This window comes from Saimiri boliviensis, chromosome 4 (assembly GCF_048565385.1).
Source record: "Saimiri boliviensis isolate mSaiBol1 chromosome 4, mSaiBol1.pri, whole genome shotgun sequence".
Classification (NCBI taxonomy): domain Eukaryota; kingdom Metazoa; phylum Chordata; class Mammalia; order Primates; family Cebidae; genus Saimiri; species Saimiri boliviensis.
The window spans coordinates 16,583,160-16,607,533 of record NC_133452.1 but is presented as its reverse complement, the minus strand read 5'-3'; positions in this window follow the sequence as shown (position 1 = coordinate 16,607,533).

The following is a 24,374-nucleotide window of genomic DNA, read 5'->3' as shown; positions in this document are numbered from 1 at the left end:
GCTTCTGGTAACTAAGCTTTTACTTTCTATGTCCATGAGTTCAATTGGTTTGATTTTTAGATCCCACAAAAAAGGGAGAACATGTGATGTTTGTCTTTCTGTGCCTGGCTTATTTCACTTCACATAATAATCTCCAGTTCCATGTTGTTGAAATGACAGGATTTCATTCTTTTCATGGCGGAATGGTACTCCTTTGTGTATATATACCACATTTTCTTTATCCATTCATCTGTGGATGCACACTTAGGTTGCTTCCAATGCTTAGCTATTCTGAACAGTGCTGCAACAAACAGGAGTGCAGATATCTCTCTGATATATTGACTTCCTTTCTTTTGGGTATTTACTCAGCAGGGGGATTGCTGGATCATAAGGTAGCTCAATATTTTGTTTTTTTCAGGATCCTCAGAACTATTCTCCATAGTGGTAGTACTAATTTACATTCCCACCAATAGTCTACAAGGGTTTACTTTTCTCCACATCCTTGCCAGCATATTGTCTGTCTTTTGGATTAAGCCATTTTAACTGGGGCAAGATAATATCTCATTGTAGTTTTGATTTGCATTCCTCTGATAATCAGTGTTGGGCACCTTTTCATATGCCTGTTTGCCATTTGTATGCCTTCTTTTGAGAAATGTTTATTCAAATCTTTTGTCACTTTTAAAATCAGATTATTAGATTTTTTTCCCTATAGAGTTGTTTGAGCTTCTTATATATTCTGGTTATTAATTTCTTGTTAGATAGGTATTTTCTCCTATTTTGTATGTTGTCTTTTTACTTTGTTGATTGTATCTTTTGTCTAGCAGAAGATTTTTAACTTAATGTGATCCCGTTTGTCCATTTTTTGCTTTGGTGTCTTGTTTTTGTGGGTATTGCTCAAGAAATTTTTGCTCATACCAATATCCTGGAGATTTTCCCCAGTATTTTCTTGTAAAAGTTTTATAGTCTGAGGTCCTAGATTTAAGTCTTTAATCCATTTTGATTTGATTTTTGTATATGGCAAGAGATAGGGGTCTAGTTTCATTCTTTTACATATGGATATCCAGTTTTTCCAGTACCATTTATTAAAGAAAATGTCTCTTTCAGAGTGTATGTTCTTGGCAATATTGTCAAAAATAAGTTCAGTGTGTGTGGATTTGTTTCTGGGTTCTCTACTCTGTTACATTGGTTTATGTGTTTGTTTTTATGTCAGTATACCATGCTGTTTTGGTTATTATCACTCAGCTCTTTGGTATGATTTGTGGTTAGGTAATGTAATTTTCCCAGTTTTGTTCTCTTTGCTTAGAATAGCTTTTTTTTTTTTTTTTTTTTTTTTTCGTCTTGGTCATTTGTGGTTCCATATAAATTATATATTATTTTTTCTATTTCTGTGAAGAATGTCATTAGTAGTGATTGCATTTAATATGTAGATTGCTTTGGGTACTCTGGTCCTTTTAACAATATTGAGTCTTCCAATCCATGAACAAGGAATATGTTTCAATTCTTTTGTGACCTCTTCCATTTCATCAATGTTTTATAGTTTTCATTACAGAGATCTTTCACTTCTTGGGTTAAGTTAATTACTAGGTATGTGATTTTATGTGTGGCTATTGCAAATGAGATTACTTTTCGATTTCTTTTTCACATTGTTCACTGTTGGCATAGAGAAATGCTACTGATTTGTGTATGTTGATTTTGTACCCTTTACTGAATTTATCAGTTTCCAATAGTTTTAAATTTTATCAACTTTGCTAAATTCGTTTATCAGTTCTAATCATTTTTTGGTGAAGTCCTTAAGTTTTTCCAAATATAAGACCATATTATCTGCGAACAAGGACAATTTGACTTCTCCATTTCTCATTTGGATGCCCTTCATCTCCTCCTCTTGTCTGATGGCTGTAGCTAGGACCTCCAGTACTATGCTGAATAACAGTGGTGAATGTGGGCATCCTTGTCATGTTCCAGATCTCAGAGAGAGGGCTTTCAGCTTTTTCCCATTTGGTATCATAGTAGCTATGGGTCTGTCATATATGGCTTATATTATGTTGAGGTATGTTTCTTTTATCATCCATTTTTGAAACTTTTTTAGTCAGGAAGAAATGTTGAATTTTGTTAATGTGTTTTCAGCATCAGCTGAAATGATCATATGGTTCTTGTACTTTATTCTGTTGTTATGATGTATCACATTGATTTATTTGCATAGGTTGAACCATTCTTGCATCCCAGAGATAAATCTCACTTGGTCATGATGAATAATATATCTTATGTATTGTTGAGTTCAGTTTGCTAGTGTTTTGTTGAGGGTTTTTATATGAATATTTATTAGAGATATTGGCCTATAGTTTTCTTTTTTTTAAAAAAAATATGTCTTTGTCTTATGTTGGTACTGAGATAATACTGGCCTCATAGAATACTCATACTCCTCTATTTCTTGGAACAGTTTGACTAGGATTGGTATGAGATGTTCTTTAAATGTTTGGAGAAATTCAGCAGGAAAGCCATCAGGTTCTGGACTTTACTGGGAGATTTTTTATTATGTCTCAATCTCATTATCTATTGTTGGTCTGGTCAGGTTTTGTATTTCTTCCTGGTTCGATCTTGGTAGGTTGTATGTATCTAGGGATTTGTCCGTTTCTTCTAGATTTTCCAATATATTGGCATATAGGTGCTCAGAGTAGCCAGTAATGATCCTTTGAATTTCTGAAGTATCCATTGTAATGTCTCCTTTTCTGTTTTGATTTTATTGTTTGGGTCTTCTCTTTTTTTTTCTTAGTCTGGCTAAAGGTTTGTCAATTTTGTTTAACTTCTCAAGAAACCAACTTTTTCTTTCATTGGTCTTTTATTGTTTTTCATTTAAATTTCATGTATTTCTTCTCTAATATTTATTTATTTTCTTCTACTAATTTTGGGTTTGATTTGCTCTTGCTTTTCTAAATTTTGATTTTTGTATTCCATTTTACCACAAGCTATTTAATAGATTTTTTTCTATTTTACACATTTTGTTTTCTTATGTGTTTACCTATTTATTGTTTATTTCACTTTGCCTCAGAAGACATCAAATATATAAACCTTAATAGGTATTATAAAAGGCAAAATACATGGGGGACACACAGGTCTTGACTTCAAGGAAAAAAATGACTCTTCATTGAAATAAAGCAACAAAACAAACAAAGAAAAAAGGACTCTGTGGCACAAAAGGATCACATAGCAAAATGCTTACAGGAATTGGGTAGGGTGTGTCAAGAAAATTTTCAAAGGTTACCTTAATCTTAAGGGAGGTTTTAGGTCATGCATAGGGTTTGACTTAGAGGAAAAGTCACGATCATTTTTTTCTCTCATGAATAAAGGTAGAATGTGTTGTCTAATGACTTACAACTTTGAGGAATAGATTATCTTTCTTTCTTTCTGGGAGTTTTCAAAGTGGCATATATTACTCCACATTGTTTCTTAAGAAAGTAACAAGATCAATATTGCTGGCACTTAAAGCATGATTATTTGTATACATTATTTTTGTATTTAAAACACTTTTAGATAAATTAAAATTGCATGACCACAAACCCTATTAATTAGATCACTGTATTTAAATTATTGAAAATGTAAAACAGAAAAGTAGTACTTGGTAAGAAGCATGAGCATTAAAAATTTTAGAATAAATCTACACTGTTTTATAAAATAGAATTCTTTTTTGAATTATTAAAGATAAAATTATACACATAATAAAAAAATAAGTGTAAATAAGATTTTGTCTGTGAACATCATGTATTTGAGATAAATGAGATTACCATTCCCTGCAAATGCTTTCTAAATATTTGTTTAAAAGAATATTAAAAAATATATATTTCTCTAATTTAGTAAAGAACATAGAATGACTATAAAGATTGCTTTAAGTATCACTTATAGTCCATGAAATATTCAGAGGCTGTTCACATACATGACAATGTATACTTACCTTTCTCTTATTCATTGCTAGAGTTAGTGGTTAATTTTTCTTGATATATTTGTATAAGAGTTGGTTCAACTGCATATTCAGGAGATATTAGGCATAATGAATGATTTTGCTTCTCTACTAAATGCCTCTGGAAATCAGGGTTGAGTTATACAAAGAGATATAGTTTTTATCACAACAGCCAAGTTGAAACAGGTTGCATATAGTAAACTATAAGAACAAGAATTCAAAATTGATGTTTATAATCAGTGAAAACTTAAATATAGTCAAAAGTCTCAAATGGAAGTTGTGTCTTTAAAATGTTTATTTGTCATCAATTATAAAACAATCTTAGCTTTGGAAATATTACAATTTACCCAGACCCATCTCCTAATCCTTACAGATATCCTAGCAGCAACTATTAGACTTTACATATAAAATTGGACATCAATATGGTTTGGCTGTGTCCCCACTCAAATCTCAAATTGTAGCTCCCACAATTCTCACCCACTGTGGGAGAGACCTGTTGGGAGGTAACTGAATCATGGGGGTGGGTCTTTCCCATGCTGTTCTCATGACAGTGAATAAGAATCATGAGAGCTGATGGTTTTATAAGGGGGAGTTCCCCTACACAATCTCTCTTGACTGCCACCATCCATGTAAGGCATGACTTTGCTCCTTCTTGCCTTCTGCCATGATTATGAGGCCTCCCTGGTCATGTAGAACTGTGAGTCAATTAAATCTCTTTCTTTAATAAATTACCCAGTTTCAAGAATATCTTAATCAGCAGCATGAAAATGGACTAACACTGACATCAAAATTGCAATTAAGTTGCCCACAATCTCAAAATTGGTTGCTTTTGAGACTGGGTTTTAAATCCAGGTATTCAGATTCCAGAGCCAATTCCTTTATTTTTTATTCCTAGTACGTCTTGTTTCATATGCAAGACTGTTGTGAAAACAGGCTGTCCTCAAGTATGAGTAGATAAATAACTTTAAATCAAAGGCTCTTGAGTTAAGGTGCTGACAAGAAAAAATGAATAAAATCTGAGAAATTGCTGAAAAGGTAAAAAAAAAAAGCAAATAATGATATAGCATATGAAACATATAAAGGACTAAGCTATTATGCTTAAAATTATGTCATCTGAAAGAGATGGAGACATTGAAAAAAGAAAAAGTCTGAATGATGTATTAGTTTGTTCTTGAATTGCTAATAAAAAATACCTGAGACTGAGTAACTTATAAAGGAAATTTGCTGATGGTTATACAGCCTGTACAGGAAGCATGACACTGGCATCCACTCAGTTTCTTGGGAGGGCTCAAGAAAGTTACAATAATGGTAGAAGGTGAAGCAGGAGCAGACACATCACATGGCAGAAGGCAGAGAAGGGAAGCAAGTTGTTGCATACCTTTAAACAGTCAGATATTGCAAGAAGTCACTCACTATCACAAAGACAGCACCAAGGGGATGGCACTAAACCATTCATGAAAATTCACCACTGTGATCAAATCACCTCTCACTAGGGCCCCCCTCTAATATTGGGGATTAAAATTCAACATAAGATTTGGATGGGGACACATATCCAAGCTATATCAAATAACAAGAAATTAATGGTGAAACCTGAAATGCTGAAGTAACAGATATTTATTTAGAAAGTCACTTAAGATAAGGGTTTAGATGGCAGAATGAAGCTGCAGAGTTGGGAAGGTCATGAGCACCAAGGAAACAATTAAGACAGGATGAAGTTGAGCTCTCTGAAGAAAGGAATATATAATTAAAAGAACAGAAAATGTAGTTTTGGAAGATAAGAAAAAAAAGGAGGTAATATCTTAAAAAGTCAAACAGGGATACTTAGAAAAAAGCAATACATTTGGGTTGTCATGTGAACCCTGAAAGGCTACTTGGGCAGCCTATGCTGTTTGTTTCCTACCCCCAAAAAATGCCTCTGAGTCATGGCTGTAGTGGCACAAGCACTTCCAGCCATTCCTCCCATCTGCCCTGCATAGGCCTCTTGTGCCTGTCTTCTCAGAGCCACCTGTGATTTTCAATTATTCTTTCGGCCCTCAGTTCTCATACTGGCTTCATGATTTTCTGCTGCATGGCTCTGAAGAAGCCAGACACAGTCCTTTGTTGCTATGGTCTGAATGTTTGTGTATTAATCCATTCTCATGATGCTATGAAGAAATACCTGAGGCTGGGTAATTTATAAAGAAAAGAGGTTTAATGGACTCACAGTTCAGTATGACTAGGGAGGACTTGAGAAATTTACAGTCATGTCTAAAGGGGGAAGCAACCACGTCCTTCTTCACATGGCAGCTGCAAGGAGAAGTGCCGAGCAAAGGGGAAAGAGTCTTTTGTAAAACCATCAGATCTTGTGAGAACCCACTCAGTATCATGAAAATAACATGAATGTAACCACCCTCATGATTCAATTGCCTCCCACTGAGTCCCTCCCATGACATGTAGGGATAATGGAAACTATAATTCAAAATGAGATTTGAGTGGGGACACAGTCAAACCATATGTATGTGTTCTCAAAAACTTATATGTTGAAATCTTAGCCCCCACAATGTGATGGTAGGAGGAGGTGGGGTCTTTGGGAGGTGTTTACATCATAAGAGTGAAGCCCTTATAAATGGGATTAGTGCCTTTATAAAGGAGGCCCTAAAGAAACCCATTACCCTCCACCATGTGAGGATACAATGAGAAGCTCTCATCTATGACCCAGAAAGTGGGCCCTCACCAGATGTAAAATCTGTCTTTGGTCTTGGACCTCTTGACCTTCAGAACTGTGAGAAATCAGTGTATGTTGTTTAAAGCCATCCAGTCTTTGGTGTTTTGCTATAGCAGTTCAAATGGAATAAGGTATTTGTCTTCTTATGAAGCTTACATTTAATTGGCAGGGACATGCAATTGTAAAATAACTAATTTGTTATTTTATGAAATTATGAAAGCTCTGTATTCTTATTTTAACCCCATTTATACCACAAACCTTATAAATAGAACACCTCAAAATTCTGAATTGATAGTGCTAATTGGAAACAGATTGTTTATTTTTATTTTTTCTACAGAAAGAGAGTTCAAAAGGATTTTAGTAGTGTTATTAGAAACAGTAACTTTAACTGGCCCTTTTATTAATAATGCTCTTTGTAGCATGTAGTTCTCTCTTACATTGTTCTTTCAGATATTGCTGGAACTGCTGCTGTCTTGATTTTTCTCTGTTCTTCCTTCTTTTCAATCCTTAGATTAAGTGCTGCCAGCAATGAACCCTTGAAATGACGCTACTGATTTAGAGATGCTAATAGAGCTGCACACTAATAAATTACACTGTCCTAACCTCTTAGGCCATGTTCAATTTGATGCCCTGAGACTTGCAGCCAAGACTGTATAGAGGCACTATGATGAAAAGAACAATCCCACTGATACAGAGGACATCTAGCAATCTGTCTCCTCTCACGCTCTCTGAATGTTTCCTTTTGTTGTTGTTGTTGTTGTTGTTGTTTGTTTGTTTTATAGTTTCTGCTCAAGTTTAGTTAACTGTTGTGTACATTTTCTCTCTGACCCAAGCAGTCATCTTTACTACTTCTGGCTTACTATTCACCTAGAAAATGTTTTTCTCCAATTTCTAGGGTAGCTGTTGTGCAGTTGACTCTCATGATGGCAGTCAAATGGAGGCTGGTGTACTGTGTTAGTTAGAGTCAACTTCTTGCTGTGAAACTCCCCAAATAGACAGTTGTTATCAGAGCATTTCCTCATCATTCTCTTCTTGTTAAAACTGGGAATCTAAAAAATTCCTTCCTGTTTGCCAGCAATATTTCAGTCCAGGAGGCACTGTGTAGTATATTTGTACAATAAGTAAACTCATCATTTTGGGTAATCATTTGCAATTCTTGACAGCTTCCCCATCCTTCCCGAGCTCTTCCTCTCTTTTCTAATTTTCTCCTCTTTATTCCCTATTCCCTTTCTCTATTTCTTGGTACAAAATATTTCTTCTATCAAGTGATAATTATGGCATAACTTATAGAAGGATTCCTTCATCCCTGAGCAGGTAGATGTTTATTCTTTCTTCCTTTACAAACCAGCAGAAGATGGAATTTGTTATAATACTCTGGATGTGGGCATTCATTCAATTGTGAGGGTCCAAATTATCTTTAAGAAACTCTATGGCTGTAGATCAATGAATTACTGAGGTAGTATTCTCTGAAGACATTCTAGAATAGGATTTTTCTCTTACTTGTGGTTTTTTGCACAGCAGACAATTTTGAGGCATCTACAGAGTTCCACAAAGCCCTATACACATACCATCAAAGCGTTGGGAAGATTTCCCATAGCTGTTCTTCATGTGATCTCAATTGTTTTTTGCCACACGAGGCACTGCTCCTATCTGTACCTTTGCATTTCATGACTATTTGCCCTGAATCAGGAGTAGCCCAACAGAGGTGTTAGAAGCCACAGAAGGTTAGTGTCAAAATAATGCATCACTAATCTTGCTACCATTAGGCAAATTCATACTCATACTGCTTAAATGTCATAGAAGCAATTAGGATGAGAAACCATCAAAGCAATACCTGCACTGTAAGCTTGTGGACTTTCTTCAAAATTATCCCAATAGACACCACTTTCTGTGATACTAGACCATGCTTATCTGTACTAAACCTACCACTGAGAACACTGGAGGAGGGCCTAAAGTCAACTGCCAATCCCAACTTCTAGTTTAGCAGTACCCTTACTTTGTCCCTGGAAGGAACTTTCCCCACTTAGGAATCACCATAAATCACAAGAGTCTGACAGATTTCAATGTTGCAAGAATGAAAATTATTTACTCAGTGATATGGTTTGGATGTGTGTCCCTGTTCAAATCTCATGTTAAATTGTAGTCCCCAGGGTTGGAGGTGGAGCATGGTGGGTAGTGATTTGATCATGGGGGTTGTTTCTCATGATTTAACAACATCATTTGATGCTGTCAGGATAGTGAGTTCTCATGAGATCTGGTTGTATAAAGATATGTAGCATCTCCTCCATCCTCTTCACTTTCTCTGGCTCTGGCTATGTGAACATGCCTGCTCCAACTTTGCTTTTGTTTTACCATGAGTAAAAGCTCCCTGAGGCCTCCCCAGAAGCAAATGCTGCCATGCTTCCTGTACAGCCTATAGAACCATAAGCCAATTAAACCTCTTTTCTATATAAATTACCAAGTGTCAGATTTTTCTTCATAGCATCATGAGAACAAACAAATACACTCTGAAAATGAATCATAGTGTGATAGTGAGGGGGCTACTATCATTGCTGTTTCTTCATTTTCATATTATGTATTGTAGGTACTGGAGACACAGGACCATATATTGTTCATTAGTTTGAGTTTATGTGTGAATCATTTTTCCCAATAGATGATAGCTGAGATGATGACAAGAGAGTAAAATGGCAATATATATGTAAAGATAACAATAGGATTGAATTAGATGACAGCAAATTATAGAGGATAGGAAAGGTAAACTACTTGTTTTGGTTTGAGTAATTCAAGGCATGACAGAGGCATCTACTCAAATTTACAGATGTATAATCTGAGCAGATTTGAGAACACAAATCAATAATTCTGCTTCTATATCTAAAGTCTGAGATGTGAGATGATCAATTTGAAATGTTAAACTGATAACAGGATATGTGAGTTTGTAAATAAGAAATGGAAGCTGAAGGTGTATCTCATTATTCGTTCATTATTATTTTTCGAACTCCTGCTATAAAGGAAAAGAAAATCTAAGAAGAATGGCAAGTTTGTAATTCAATGACAAAGAACTTATTAGAAAAATTGGGGGAGAAAGGTTATGTAGATTTCAAGGCACTGATTGGTCTGGAGAGTCTGACCGAAGATGGGCGTAAGAAGCAATTGAGAAATAGGCACTGAAAATCACCAGGGAAGATTACATTCAGAGTATGAATGCTCAGACAAGAGAGGAATGTAAACTGCTTAAGCAGAGAGAAAGGACACATAGGTATCTATGAAAGAAGAAATATGTATCTATTATATTTTGAGGTGAAAAAAATCATATATGAGCAAGCTCTAAAAAATGGCTTTATGTTTTTAAAGTGTTTAAAAGCAAAGAATAAATGAAATAAACTGTTGAGGATAGAAATAGAGAAAAAATTAGTAAATAAATAATAAGGAAAATTGATAAGGTGTATTAGGGTTCTCTAGAGGGAGAGGACTAACAGGATATATGCATATATGAAAAGGAGTCTATTAAAGAGTATTGACTTAAATCATCACAAGGCAAAGCCCCACAATAGGTTGTCTGCAAGCCGAGAAGCAAGGAAACCAGTCTGAATCTCCAAAGCTCAAAATAGGGAATTTGATAGTTTGTGGTCAAAGGCCCAGGAGCACCTGGTAAACCACTGGTGTAGATAAAAGACTCCAAAAGCTGAAGAACTTGGAGTCTAACATTCAAGGGCAGAAATATCCAGCATGGGAGAAAGATGGAGGCCAGAACACTCAGCCAGTCTAGTCCTTCCATGTGCTTTTATCCTAACCACACTGGCAGCTGATTAGATGGTTCCTTTCTAGATTGAAGGTAGGTCTTCTTCCCCTAGTCCACTGACTCAAATGTTAATCTCCTTTGGTAACACCCTTATAGACACACCCAGGAACAACATTTCAATCCAATCATGTTGACACTCAATATTAACCATCACATAAGGCATTAAGGAAATGAGCAGCACATTGATGCCGGTATTGCTGGCCAGTTTGAGAAGAATATTATGATTCTTAGGTCTAAGAATAGAAAATGAAGGCAGGAATGACCATGGAAGGAATATATTTTTGATAATTAATTGGGGAGACAAAGGAGCAGGGAGGGGACAAAACATCAGAGCACACAAGGTTCCAAGACATGACCATGGTTAGATTATTACACTGATGAGGCAGCCATAGAAGTTTAATTCTAATTTGTTCAACACAGACAAGATTAATTCAGTTTCAGAATCACTTTTGTTTTTAACTGACCCTTAAAAAATGTGTCATAAGGCTAAAGGGGAACTATCAAAGAATCTACAGATGTTTCATTGAAAATTATTGTCACAATTAGGAAATCAAGTGAAAACAAAAGAAATTCGATGTCAAAATACAGACCACAGGTTTTTTGTTTTGTTTTGTTTGTTTTGTTTCTTGAGATGGAGTCTCACTCTGTTGCCCAGGATGGAGTTTAGTGGTGTGATGTTGGTTCACTGCGACCTCTGCCTCCCTGGTTCAAATGATTCTCCTGCCTCAGCCTCCTGAGTACCTGGGATTACAGGCACCCACCACCATGCCCAGCTCATTTTTTTTTTTGTATTTTTGGTAGAGATGGGGTTTCACCATGTTGGCCAGACTGGTCTCAAACACCTGACCTGGAGTGATCTGCCCACCTTGGTCTCCCAATGTGCTGGGAGTACAGGTATGATCCACTGCACTGAGCTTGTTATAGGTTTTTAAAAAACATCAAGGAGGATTTCTGTTTTTCTTATATCTGTGCTTCTCCATCACACATTTCCATTTCATAGTTAATATTATTATATGTTTGAATTGTATTTATAACAAATACATTTTGATGTAAAATTATAAGTCCTATATCCCATTTTCTGCATCATTCTCCTAAGCAAATGCTGTCACTAATGTATTATGCATTATAATTTGCCATCATTTTAAAATAAGAAGTTTTAGAGTCTTAAGAAAAATATATTCAAAAGCGTAATTATCATATCATCCAGATAAGTCAAAAACACATCCTCATGTATTTACTGTTTTAAAACATACTTGACATAAAGAAGCAAAAAAATAAATCCTAAACATAAACATATAATATAGTATGAATGTAATGTATTCTAGCTAATATATGAGCTTGATTTAGCAAACAAAATTGTGAATAAATATTTAACTTAAAAAGTTAATAGAAAAGACTATTGATATGGTTTGGCTGTCTCTATAGCCAAATCTCATCTTGAATTCCCATGTGTTGTGGGAGGGATCTGGTGGGAAGTAATTAAATCATGGGGTCAGGTCTCACAAGATCTGATGATTATTAAAAGGGAGTTTCCCTGCACAAGTGCTCCTCTCTTTGCCTGCTGCCATCCAAATAAGATGTGACTTGTTCTTCCTTGCCTTCTGCCATGACTCTCAGGTTTCCCCTCTGCCATGACTCTCAGGCTTCCCCCAGCCAAGCTGAACTGTAAGTCTAATTACACCTCTTTCTCTTGTAAATTGCCCAGTCTCTGTTATGTCTTTATCAGCAGTGTGAAAAAAGACTAATATAACTAAATTCCAAAATTAGTCAAATAGTTGCTATGAGAACATTACAATATTAAATGACAAAATTTCACCTCAGAATTTTTTTTTAGTTTCAACTTTTTATTTTAATGTTCAGATGTGTTGCCTGGGAATATTGTATGATGCTGATGTTTGGGATATGGATTTTATCACCCAAAAAATAAAATCTATTTTTCAACCAATGACCTCCTTCATCTCTACGTCTCTACTATTCTGCAGCATATGTTGTTCCCATATTAATGTTCCTGGGTGCTCTAGGTTTATCTCCCACTTGTATATAAGAACATGCAGTATTTGGTTTTCTTTTCCAACATTAATTTGCTTAGGATTATGGCCTCCAACCACATCCATGTTGCTGCAGAAAATATTACTTTGTATTTTTTATAGCTTTGTAGTGTTCCATGGTGTATATGTACCACATTTTCTTTATCCAATCTACCATTGATGACCACCTAGGACGATTCTGTGTCTTTGCTATTGTGAATAGCATTTCAGTGAACATACAAGTGCATGTGTCTTTTTGGTAGAACAATTTATTTTCTTTTGGATATATACCCAGTAACGGAATTGCTGAGTTGAATGATAATTTGGTTTTCAGTTTTTTGAGAAATTACCAAACTTCTTTTTACAGTGGCTGAACGAATTTATATTCCCATCAACAGTGTATAAGTGTTTCCTTTTCTCTGCAGCCTCGTCAGCACCTGTCATTTCTTGACTTTATTATAATAGTCATTTGAATTGGTATGAGATGTTATCTCATTGTGGTTTTGATTTGCATTTCTCCGATGATTAGTGATGCTGAGCATTTTTTCATACATATTTTGGCCCTGTGTATGTCTTTTGAGAAGTGTCTGTTCATATTTTTTGCCCATTTATTAATGAGGTTATTTGTTTTTTTCCTGTTAAGTTCCTTATAGATTCTTCATATTAGACCTTTGTCAGATAGCATAGTTTGCAAATATTTTCTTAAATTCTGTGGGTTGTCTTTTTTGCTCTGTTGATAGTTTATTTTGCTGTGTAGAAGCTCTCTAGTTTAATTAAGTTCCACTTGTCTACTTTTGCTTTTGTTGCAATTGCTTTTGGGAATTAGCAATAAATTCTTTACCAAGACCAATGTCAAAAAGAGTATTTTGTTGGCTTTTTTTTTTTTCTAGGATTTTTATAGTTTGAGACTTACATTTAAATTTTTAATCAATTTTGAATAATTTTTTGTGTACAGTGAAAGGTAGGTATCTAGTTTTATTCTTCATGGCCATGTGTCTTGATTTTCATTAATTATTTAATTTCAGTGTCCATTCGGAAATTATTCAGGAGCAAGTTGTTTAATTTTCATGCATTTGTGTAGTTTTCAGAGATATTATTGATATTGATTTCCATTATTATTGCACTGTGGTCTAAGAGTATGCATAGTATGATTTTGATTTTTTTAAATTCATTTTCACCCTGTAATTTTTATTTGAATCTTATCAGAAATAGGAAAAACTAAAGTATTTTTCCTACTTTCACACTCAATAACATACTCAACACAGAATGCTTCATCTCTAGTCCACAAAATATGTGTGGATTTCTCTTCATGAACAATAATTATCTGGTGGAAACCAACTGGGTGTTCTACAATTTAACTCAAATGTATTATTTTCTACCTGGAGTTATAGTCATATTCCACAGGTTAAGGGCTCAGTTCCACAAGACCCTCCCACTTCAAATGCCAATTGTAAGTAGTTAGATTGTCACCTACATTTCCAGTTGACTGGCTATAAATCAGGGTTTCCACTAGTCCCTCTTTGGGGTGATTAATTTGCTCGATGGGCCACAGAACTTAGATAAACCATTATTTATATTTACCAGTTTAGTATATTAATAAAGAATATGAGAGAGGATACAGATGAACAACCCAATACAAGAGATGCACAGCACAGGGTATGGGGGAAGGTGGGCAGAGTGTCCACAGCCCTCTCTTAGTGCACCAACCTCCAGGAAGCTCCAGAGTGTTCAGCAATCCAGAACTTCTAAGATCTGTATTTTGGGGTATATAATAGAGGTTTCCTTACATAGACATGATAATTACATCATTAGCCATTGAGGATCAAATCAAGCTTTAGCCCCTCTCTACTCCCGGGAGGTCAGTGGGTAAAAGTCAAAGTCTCAACCCTCTAATCACATGATTGTTTCCTCTAATCACCAGTACCCATCCAGAGACCATCCAGGAGCCCACCAAGAGTCCTCTCATTAGAACAAAAGATGCTCCCTTCACCCAGGAAATTTTGATGTATTTAGGATCTCTGTGTTAGAGGCTCCTAACACTCAAGAAATCATAAAAATCTTAGGAGCTGTGTATCAGGAACCAGGGTCAGAGATTGAGTGTTAGAACAAAAGGTTTTCTAGCACCTTTATATACAAGGGTTTTAAAAGCCCTGTCTGAGGAACACTGAGGGAAAGACCAAATCTATGTTTTTTATTATATCATGCTATTACAAATACAAATTTAAATAACTGATTGATGTGAAATGAAAGTATTCAAATAGAGATAAACTTCATGTAAAATAGAAAATATAAATAAAATATTAACTACTTTATTACCCAATGTGAAATAGAACTTAAATAATTTGACCTATGGATTTACAAGAAATGTATTTACATTGTTTAGCCTTATAATTATACCAAGATGGTAGTCTTGACACTATGCAGTATGACTTATTTGTCTTGTCAAAAAGTGCAAAGGCACTAAAGGCAATGATTATTTAGTAGATGTGAATCAAGGAAAAGCCATTCCACATGAATCATACAGATAAGTTTCACTTATTATGAAATATAGCTATAAAAATAACTTACTGTATTCTCTCTATTTTTAAAAAGACAAATGTGCTCAAAAAGGATATTTTAATTTATAATTACTATATTTACATAGCATTTAATATACACATGTCCATATATGTACTATGTCCACATGTATGAATACTTAAATATATGTAATTATTCATGTCTGTACCCACACATTTAATCCTTACAACACCTCTGAGATAGGTGTGTATGCTATTTCTATTTTATAAAAGAGAAAGCTGGGACATAGACTGGTTAAAGGATTTGTCCAGGATCATACAGCTAATAAATAGGGAAACCAGGTTTTATCCTTTAAAAAGCCGCTCCAGAGATCTTGATCTTAAACACTATATATTACTTAATTTCTTAAAGAATTGCATCTTTATTTAATTTCAGGCACGAAACAAAGTCTTTTTGGAAAAGGTTTTTTGTCTGTGTGTGCTTCAAAAGAATTGACAAACTGACTAATACTCTAGAGAAAGCAAATAAAATGAAATAGATTCAGCCATTACTTATTGGTGCACATCATATGATCTTACTTATTGACTGGCAACTCAGTTTAATGAAGTAGTGTCTTTGAGGTCAAATAACCAAAACACTTCACTGTTCCTCTACCTTTAACCCATTGATTTCTCTGAGGAAAATGCTGTGATGATATTGTATTGAATCAACTTATTTATACTGGAGCTGTGTTGACTAGATTTCTATTCCCTGTTTGGTTCTGAGTTAAGCAGGTCACAAGAGAGACTCTGTATGAGATCTGGAGGGTAGAGGTGAAGCAGCAGTGGCTTAACACTGGGAAGGTTGGTGTGGGTTGCCAGGCCCTGGTGGAGCTCATGCATATTGTCATAATTCATCCATGTACCTTTTGGTGAGGGCTGCAGTCAGGTCCCCAGCTCCCGTAGCTTCCATGGAGCTCCTCCTTCAGGGTTATCAATCCTGCAGCTCATTGAAAAGGGCTTCGGCTTCTGCCAGTGAGATGCAGTGTTAAGGTTGGTGGCCACGTGAGGCTGATGTGCTTTTGCTCTGGTTGATTCCAGTTCGTCCTCGCGTCCCTTTGCTTTACACCCAGCACTTCTTCCCCATTGCCAGCTCAGCGGCTTTCAAGACTCTAGGACTTTCTGACATGGAGGCAAAAGGCTTCCACAGGCTTTTCCACCAGCTCTCACAACTATGGGAGGTCTAATCCCTAAGATAAGAAATCCATTATTCCAAGGTACTCACAGTGGTGGTACTTCCTGGATCGAACTTTAATACTGAAATTAATCCTGAAAGTTGTGCCAGGAGAATATAACTTTAAGACATATTATTTGATTTAGATCTGGGCTATCTGGAATTGGTTCTCTGATTCCATTTTATTTAAAGCTGTTAATGACTCCTTCACCAGTAGAAAGGTGGGCATTGGTAGTCCTATGGTATGCACTGGCAAAAGTGTTGCTTAAATAACCTGTAGACTTCTGTAACCAGATGCCTTATAGGTGGCAATGTTTTGGATAGTCAAATAAGTGCTAATATAGAATATTTTTATTGAAAATTTTAAAAAGTGATGGGGCTGGTTGGTTGCTTCTAAGTGTTCTGGAGGACTTGGGAAAGAAAATGTGTTTTGGATTTCAAAAATCCACCTCAAGACCCAAGAAAAAATAAAAAAAAAATGTCAGGAAGTTTATATTATTACTGTGAAAGAGTCCCTTTACTCTTGTAGCTATAGGGCCAACATTGCTGAAACTAAACCCCAAATCTAAACCTATGAGTAGCTGAATCACAATGTAGGTTAAATTAATGATCACATAGGATCCTATATGTTAAACCTCGGGCACTGACTATAATAGAGGGGCATCCTGAAAATCGTGTAGACATATGAATTTAAGAAAGCTGGAGATCTCTCAAACTTCTAACTTGTGCCTGGCTTTGCTTGCCAGAAGTCACTGAAGGACTTTAGTGTCTTCTTGTCTGAGGAAACTCTAATGGCCCCTTTTGTGACAGCAGCCTTGAAGGGGCTGTTGGTTCTCCACAGAATTTGCTACCACCACCTGCCATTACTTCTAGTCCCAAGTTAGGCCACAGGAAATAGTTACAAAGTATGCAAGTGAGAACCATGAAAAGACGCAACGCACACCAACAGATGCTTCTAGGAAGGCTCCTTCTGCAGCTGCACAGAGCATCCATATACACCAGCATTCCAGCAACATTGCCTCTGACAGAAATATGATGTAATGAAGCAAGACAATGGACTCTTGCTCATGGAAGTCATTGATTGCTCTTCACATTTTTTCAAACCAGATCATGCAGTAGAATTGACCTGTGAATTCCATCAGGAGGCATATGATGACAGTTTAGTCCAATATTTTTGATGTTAACTTTGCTTCACTAGATTAAGTCTGGCTTCTGCCAGATTTTTTTGTCTCTCTACTGTCAAGTTAACCTTTTTCCCTCTGCAATTAATAACTAATCTGTTGGAAAATACTTAGAATCAATGCATATAGCCTTTTCCCTTCAAATTTTTACCCAATAGTTCTACCATCCATTAATTTTTTTTTTGGCCTGAAAAATTTATTAACATGGTATGGAAAATGATTTTTATAACTGCATCATTGCACTTATATTTATTAGTTAGTATTTCTCTGTAAGAAAGAGATTTTTTTTTATTTCTCTGTAAGGAAGAGTTTTTTTCCTTCTCCTGTGTTATGTATATATGTGTGTATGTACATACAATTGTGTAGTCACAATTATATACATATGTACATATGTATGCATTTGATATAAGTATAGATATATATATCTTTTAATTTCAGTTGTTTATTAAACTTTAATTTCTAACACAATTATATACAGAGCAAATTTAAATCAATATGATGTAGTATATAAATTATATTATTAATGTGTTGCACCATGTGTATCTTACCCATTCTTGAATTCACAGAGCTAAGATATTACAGAACATAGTATGCCCTCAATATATATTTATTGGCCATATAATATATGTAACCCCAATACTTTGATTAGTTTTTGTCTCCACTCAGCTAGTGTTAATTAGATGGGCACAGTATGAGTTATGATTTCATGTTATATAGCCATTCATAGAAAAATGATAATGTGCTAATATAATTATTAACCTTACTATAATCATATTTTACTTGCAAATATAAAATGCAAACAGTCAGTGAAGAGTGTAAAAGGGTATACAATGAAGTCAGTTAGAAGAAAGCTGGTTTAAAAAGAAGGAAATTGGATTAGGACTTCAATTTATGTTAAAGCTAAACCCATTAAGCTGAACAGATAAAAATGCCCCAGAGCACAGGAAGTAGAACTAGGAAATTACAGTGGTGAATTGGGCACTACAACAAAATGATCTAATAAACTAGCAATTTACCATATTATTATGAGCTCAAAAGGCAATTTAATCAAAACAATTTGGTTTACATTGCGTCTAACCTAGTTGTGTAGTTTCACAGTCTTTTCTTAAGTACAAAACTTTCAGTCACAGGGCTGCAGTTTTATAAATTAGAATATATGTTGCTAAAATTATTATTGTAACTACCTTGGTGATGACTATAGTTATAAAGGCATCTACTTAAATGCCACAGTAAATCAAGACACAGTTATAGCCTAGCCAATTTTTTAATCTTTCTGTATATGCCCTTGTGTTTTGAGAATAAATAAACACACTTTTCTATTTTCTCCTAGACTAATTTTTTTCAATAAGGACAGTTATAAAACATTTTAAAAATATATTCTTTGTTGAATATTAAGAAATTAATTAAAAGTCTCATGTCCTAAATTTTTTATACTGTAAGACTTATTTAAAAAGTAGTAGGGCACAAAGCACCCTAAATATCTTTATTCTATAATTTCTTTTGGAAAAATGGAGTAATTAAACTTGCTTAAACTTTCCTAATTTTAGATAATTTTATTACTCATTTTTGTCAACCATAGAATGACTCTAATTTTGGAAAAGTTAGTTGGGCATGACAGAAATAAATTTTTCCATGAAATTGACCTTTCTAGAACTAAAACTATTTTATTAAGTCTGATGCTTTCCCAAAGATATTTACAGGAAATACACATAATAGTAAATATGGAGCACATTCTTTTTAGATCATTTATACGTCAATGTTGTTACACAATTTATACTTACATTACAATGGAGATCTTAGTTATTAGAGTAAGACATGAGGGGGAAATGTGGTTTAAGATTCCGAAAAGATAAAGTCTTGAAGAAACTAGAACTTTCATATGCTGCTAGTGAGAATATAACATTTTAGCTCTGACATGTAAAAAACTTGGAAGTCATTACTCCAGTGCACACAAGCTAAAGTTAGACAAACTGAAAATCAGCAACTTTTTTTTTTTTTTTTGATCCATCAGAGAACTGAGGATTCACAGCAAATCACATCTTGAAATCTGGAGAGACATGCCGGGCGCGGTGGCTCAAGCCTGTAATTCCAGCACTTTGGGAGGCCGAGGCGGGTGGATCACGAGGTCAAGAGATCGAGACCATCCTGGTCAACATGGTGAAACCCCGTCTCTACTAAAAATACAAAAAAAAAAAAAAATAGCTGGGCATGGTGGCACGTGCCTGTAATCCCAGCTACTCAGGAGGCTGAGGCAGGAGAATTGCCTGAACCCAGGAGGCGGAGGTTGCGGTGAGCCGAGATCGCGCCATTGCACTCCAGCCTGGGTAACAAGAGCGAAACTCCGTCTCAAAAAAAAAAAGAAATTTGGAGAGACAGATAAATTCAGAGAGAAACAGCTGAGACCCACTCACCTGGAACAAAAGCCACTGTAACCATAAACTGGTAAGAAGACTTAAATAGTATTTTTTTTTAATGTAACAAAATTAAAATAACAAAATTTACCATTTAAGTGTACAGTTCAGTGGCATGAAGTACACTCACATTGCTATGCAACTATCACCACCAAGTATCTCCAGAATGTTTTCATCTCCCCAAGTTGAAACACTGTACCCCTTAAACAATAACTTCCCACTTGCCCCTTCCTCAGCCTCTGGCCACGACTACCCTACTTTCTGTCCCTTCGAGTTGACCACTCTATGTGCCTCACAAAGTGGAATCATATAATATTTGTTCTTTTGTAACTGGCTTCTTTACTTATTATAATGTCTTCAAGCTTCATCCATGTTGTAGCATATGTCCAAATTTCTTTTCTTTTTAGGGCTCAACTGCATTGTATTTCTAAGCCACATTTTGTTTATTTGTTCATATGTCAATGAACATTTGTGTTGCCTTCTTCTGAGCATTGTGAATAATGCTGGTGTACCCATTGGTTTACACATATCTGTTTCAGTCTTTGCTTTTAATTCTTTTGGGTATATCCTTAGAAGCAGAACTGGTGCATAATAGTTTTCCCATTTTAAATTTCTTTAGCAATTCCCATACTGCTTTCCACAGTGGCTAGACTATTTTACATTCCCACCAGCAATGCATAAAAATGCCAATATATCTACATCCTCACCAACACTTGCTATTTTCTGATATTAAAAAAAAATAACAGCCATTCTAATGGTTGTGAAGTGATATTACACACTTCAAATGCAAATCAAATGGTTACTTGCATTTCCATAATGATGATTAGTGATGTTATACATATATATATATATATATATATATATATATATATATATTTTTTTTTTGTTTATTGGCCATCTGTCTGGCCTCTTTGGAGAAATGTCAATTTAAGTCTTTTTTCCATTTTTAAACTGAGTTGTTTTTTTCTGTTTTTAGCCACTGAAAATTTTGAAACCATCCCTGTAAAGTTTATAGCCAATGATAATTTTGAAACCATCCCTATAAACTTTATAAAGTTAATCAGGGAAGAAGAAAGGGGGAAAATAAAAATAAACCCAGCCTGCAGCACAAGCAGCATTCATTAAGAAGTCAGCCTGCTCTCTGCCCTGCTTCCTCATGGTTGTTTTGTGCCCTTTGCCTCAGAATCACATAGACCATTACAAGATTGTAATCCCCCTTAATTGTTCTCTAGATAACTACTTGAACATTATAAAATATTTATAAAATATTAAATTTTTCATTTGAGATACTCTTTCAGGTCCTGTATACCAATGCAGTTACTAAGGATCCCCTTGATTCCAACTGGTCTGAAGGACTTCACAGGAGCTGACCCGCCAAAGGATGCGGTTTTTACATCTTGTTGATTTTATGACCCTTATCCCTATCAATCAACAACTCCAGTCCTCCAACCCCTCACCCTCCATGACCCCCTTAAAAGCCCCAACACAGAACATCTTGGGAAGATGAATTTGAGAGCCTCCTACCATCTCTTTGGTGCCCTTTAATCATTAAATTCTTTCTCTGCTGCAAACCCTGCTGTCTAATAGTTCAGAGCTTCCCTGTCAAGGATGGCCACACAAATGTCTAAAGAGCTGACAAACTGAGAATCTTTGCCTCTCTAAATTCCTTAACTCAAATGAGTTTAACAAAATGTTATGTTTGCATAGTTAATTGCTACAAATCTCTTTCTAAGACCAGGATGAAATTCTGTAACTTTACTTTTTGGCTTTTGGTTTTGGCTCTTCTATTGCTTAAAAGGCCTTCAGGGTTAGCAAGTACCTGTTCACCTTTCTTTCCCCATCCCTTCCCCTTGGTTCTTGATTAATTTTACAAAGTTTATAAGGATGGTTTCAGTCCCTTTCAGTTTGATCATACTTCAATCCTGAGGTGAGGTGATCATACTTCAATCCTAATCTACTAGCAATCAGACCAAGAGTGCTCTAGCTCTTTCCTTCTGGCAAGGGGCATAATTCAGATAGGGATCATGACTAAAGTCATGAAATTGCAAGTCATGAAATTTTCATCTGTCCTAGAACGTTTAATGGCCTCTAAGTATTTTGGCTCTAAACCCCTTGACCATAGGGTCCCCACCGAGAAACTGGATGGATCCAGGGCAAGTGGCCACACCACCCTGTCAATATGGGACAAAATATAAGTTTAGGCATTGATGCTGCCTCTATCAAATCTTGGATGAAAGGGGGTAAGATTAACTAAAAATAAAATCCTAAAGCCCCCTCCCAACTGAACTGACCCCCTTGTGGCCAATAGGACCCCCATCTTCCAAACAAATCCTTAAAACAGAGTTTCTGGCTATGATAGGATGAAAGTTTAGACGCATCTTGTTAAACACCTACACTTTTATGATTTAGATACAACTGACCAGCATTAATGTGAAAATAGAGATCATAAGACTGACAGAACAGACACAACCAAGAAAATATGTAGTGAGCTTGGAGAGTTGTCAATGGAAATTTTCCACATTGAAATGTGAAAACAAAATAAAATAAAACAAATAAACATAACAAAACTTCAAAGGACTGTGGGACAATTTAAAAAGATGTAACATATGTATAATGGAATACCTAAAAGAGAGAAAGAAGCAGAAGACATACTTGAAGTTGCAATGGCCAAGAATGCTCTAAAATGACACAGTCACTTTTAAAGCAGTCTGGCAGTTCCTCAAAATGCTAAACAGAGAATCACCATGTGACCCAACAATTCCACCTTTTGGGTTATACTCAAGAAAAATGATGTCCACACAGACTAACTTGTGCATGAATGCTCATGGCAGTATTTTTTCTTATTCATAAGGAAAAAAAAAAAAAAAAAGAAACAAAGCCAAATACTCACAAAGTGGTAAATAAATGAAGTATGGTATGTCCATGCAATAGAGTATCATTTGGCACTAAGAAAGAATGAAGTTCTAATATATGTTTCAACACAGATAAAATTTGAACCCATTAAGCTAGGTGAATGAAGCTGGCATCAAAAGACACACACTGCATGATTTCCTTTCAAAGAAATATGCAAAACAATGAATTTGTAAAAGCAGAAAGTAGCTAAGTGATAGCTTAAGATAAGGTGTGGAGGAATGGGAGTCACTGCTAATGGATACATGGCTTCCTTCTGGGTGATGAAAATTTTATAAAATTAGGTAGTGGCAATGATTATACAATTGTAGAAACACATGTACAAACACTGAATTGTATATTTTAAAAGGGTGAATTTTATGGTACATGGAGTATACCACAGTAAAGCTGTTAAAAAAAAATTCTTAAAGGAAGATACAAAACATTATTATTATAATATACTGTAATTTCCATGTATAAATATCTTCAAACCTACCAAATCATAATTAGAATTAACTAATAAACTATCATTTTGCCAGATCAATATAAAATAAAACAATGTATTTATTACAGCAACAATCAGAAAGAAAATATAATTTAAATAAATATGACATGATAGTAACAAATATATAGAGTACCTAACAATTAATCTAATCAGAAATTTGTAGAAAGATTATAATTTAAAATGACAGACAGATGGATCCAAGATGGCTGATTAGGAGCAGCTCAGGATTGTAGCTCCTAGTGAGAGCTCAGAAGGTGAGTGGATGCTGCATTTCCAGACGGATTTTTATTGCCCACAGACCAGGAGATTCCCAGGTGGAGAAGCCCCACCAGTCACGAGCGTGGCTGTTTTGGCTGGCACAGCTGTTTTGGCTGGTGCCCTGGCGTGGTGTTTCTCCATACAAAATACATGGGTCCGGGCACCATTTTAGCTGGCAATTGGAGCTCCTCCTGCGACACAGAGTTGCCCATTCAACTGATAATAAAGGGGACTGAAACAGGGAGCCAGGCCAGGAGATTCCCAGGCAAAAAAGCACCACGAATCTCAGTGCAACTGTTTCAGCCAGTGCAATGGGTTGCTGCACTGGAAATCAGACAGATCCCAGCACCTTTTCAACAGGCGACTGGAACACCTGGGAGACAGAGTAACTGTTCAACTAAAAAAAAAAAAAAAAAAAAAAAAAAATGGGCTCTGAGGCAGAGAGCCAGGTGATCAGGCTCACCTGGTCCCAGCCCCACAAAAAACAGCAATCTGAAATGCTCTGGATTGAGAGTTTCACAGCAAGCATGGCTGAACCTGGGATGGTCCAGCTCTGTGGGGGAGGGGAGTCTGCCATTACTGAGGCAGTCCACCACTACAGAGGTAGTCCACTATTGCTGAGGGAGCCTGCCATTGCCAAGGCAGCCTGTTATTACAGAGAGAGTCCGCCATTATAGAGGTGGGCAGCCATTGCCAAGGCAGTTCTAACTATACTCGTATAAACAGGACTGCAGGGAACTTCAAACAGCAGCTGGGCAGAGCCCACAGCAGCTCAGCAAAGCCTCTGCAGGCAGTGACTAGGCTGCCTCCTTGCTGGGCAGGGTAGCCCTGACAAAGGACGGCAGCGTAACAGAAACTCATAAATAAAGCCCTAACTTCCCGGGACAGAGCACATGGGGAAAAAAAAAGGCGGGGGGTGGTTTATGAGTTCTGCTGCAGC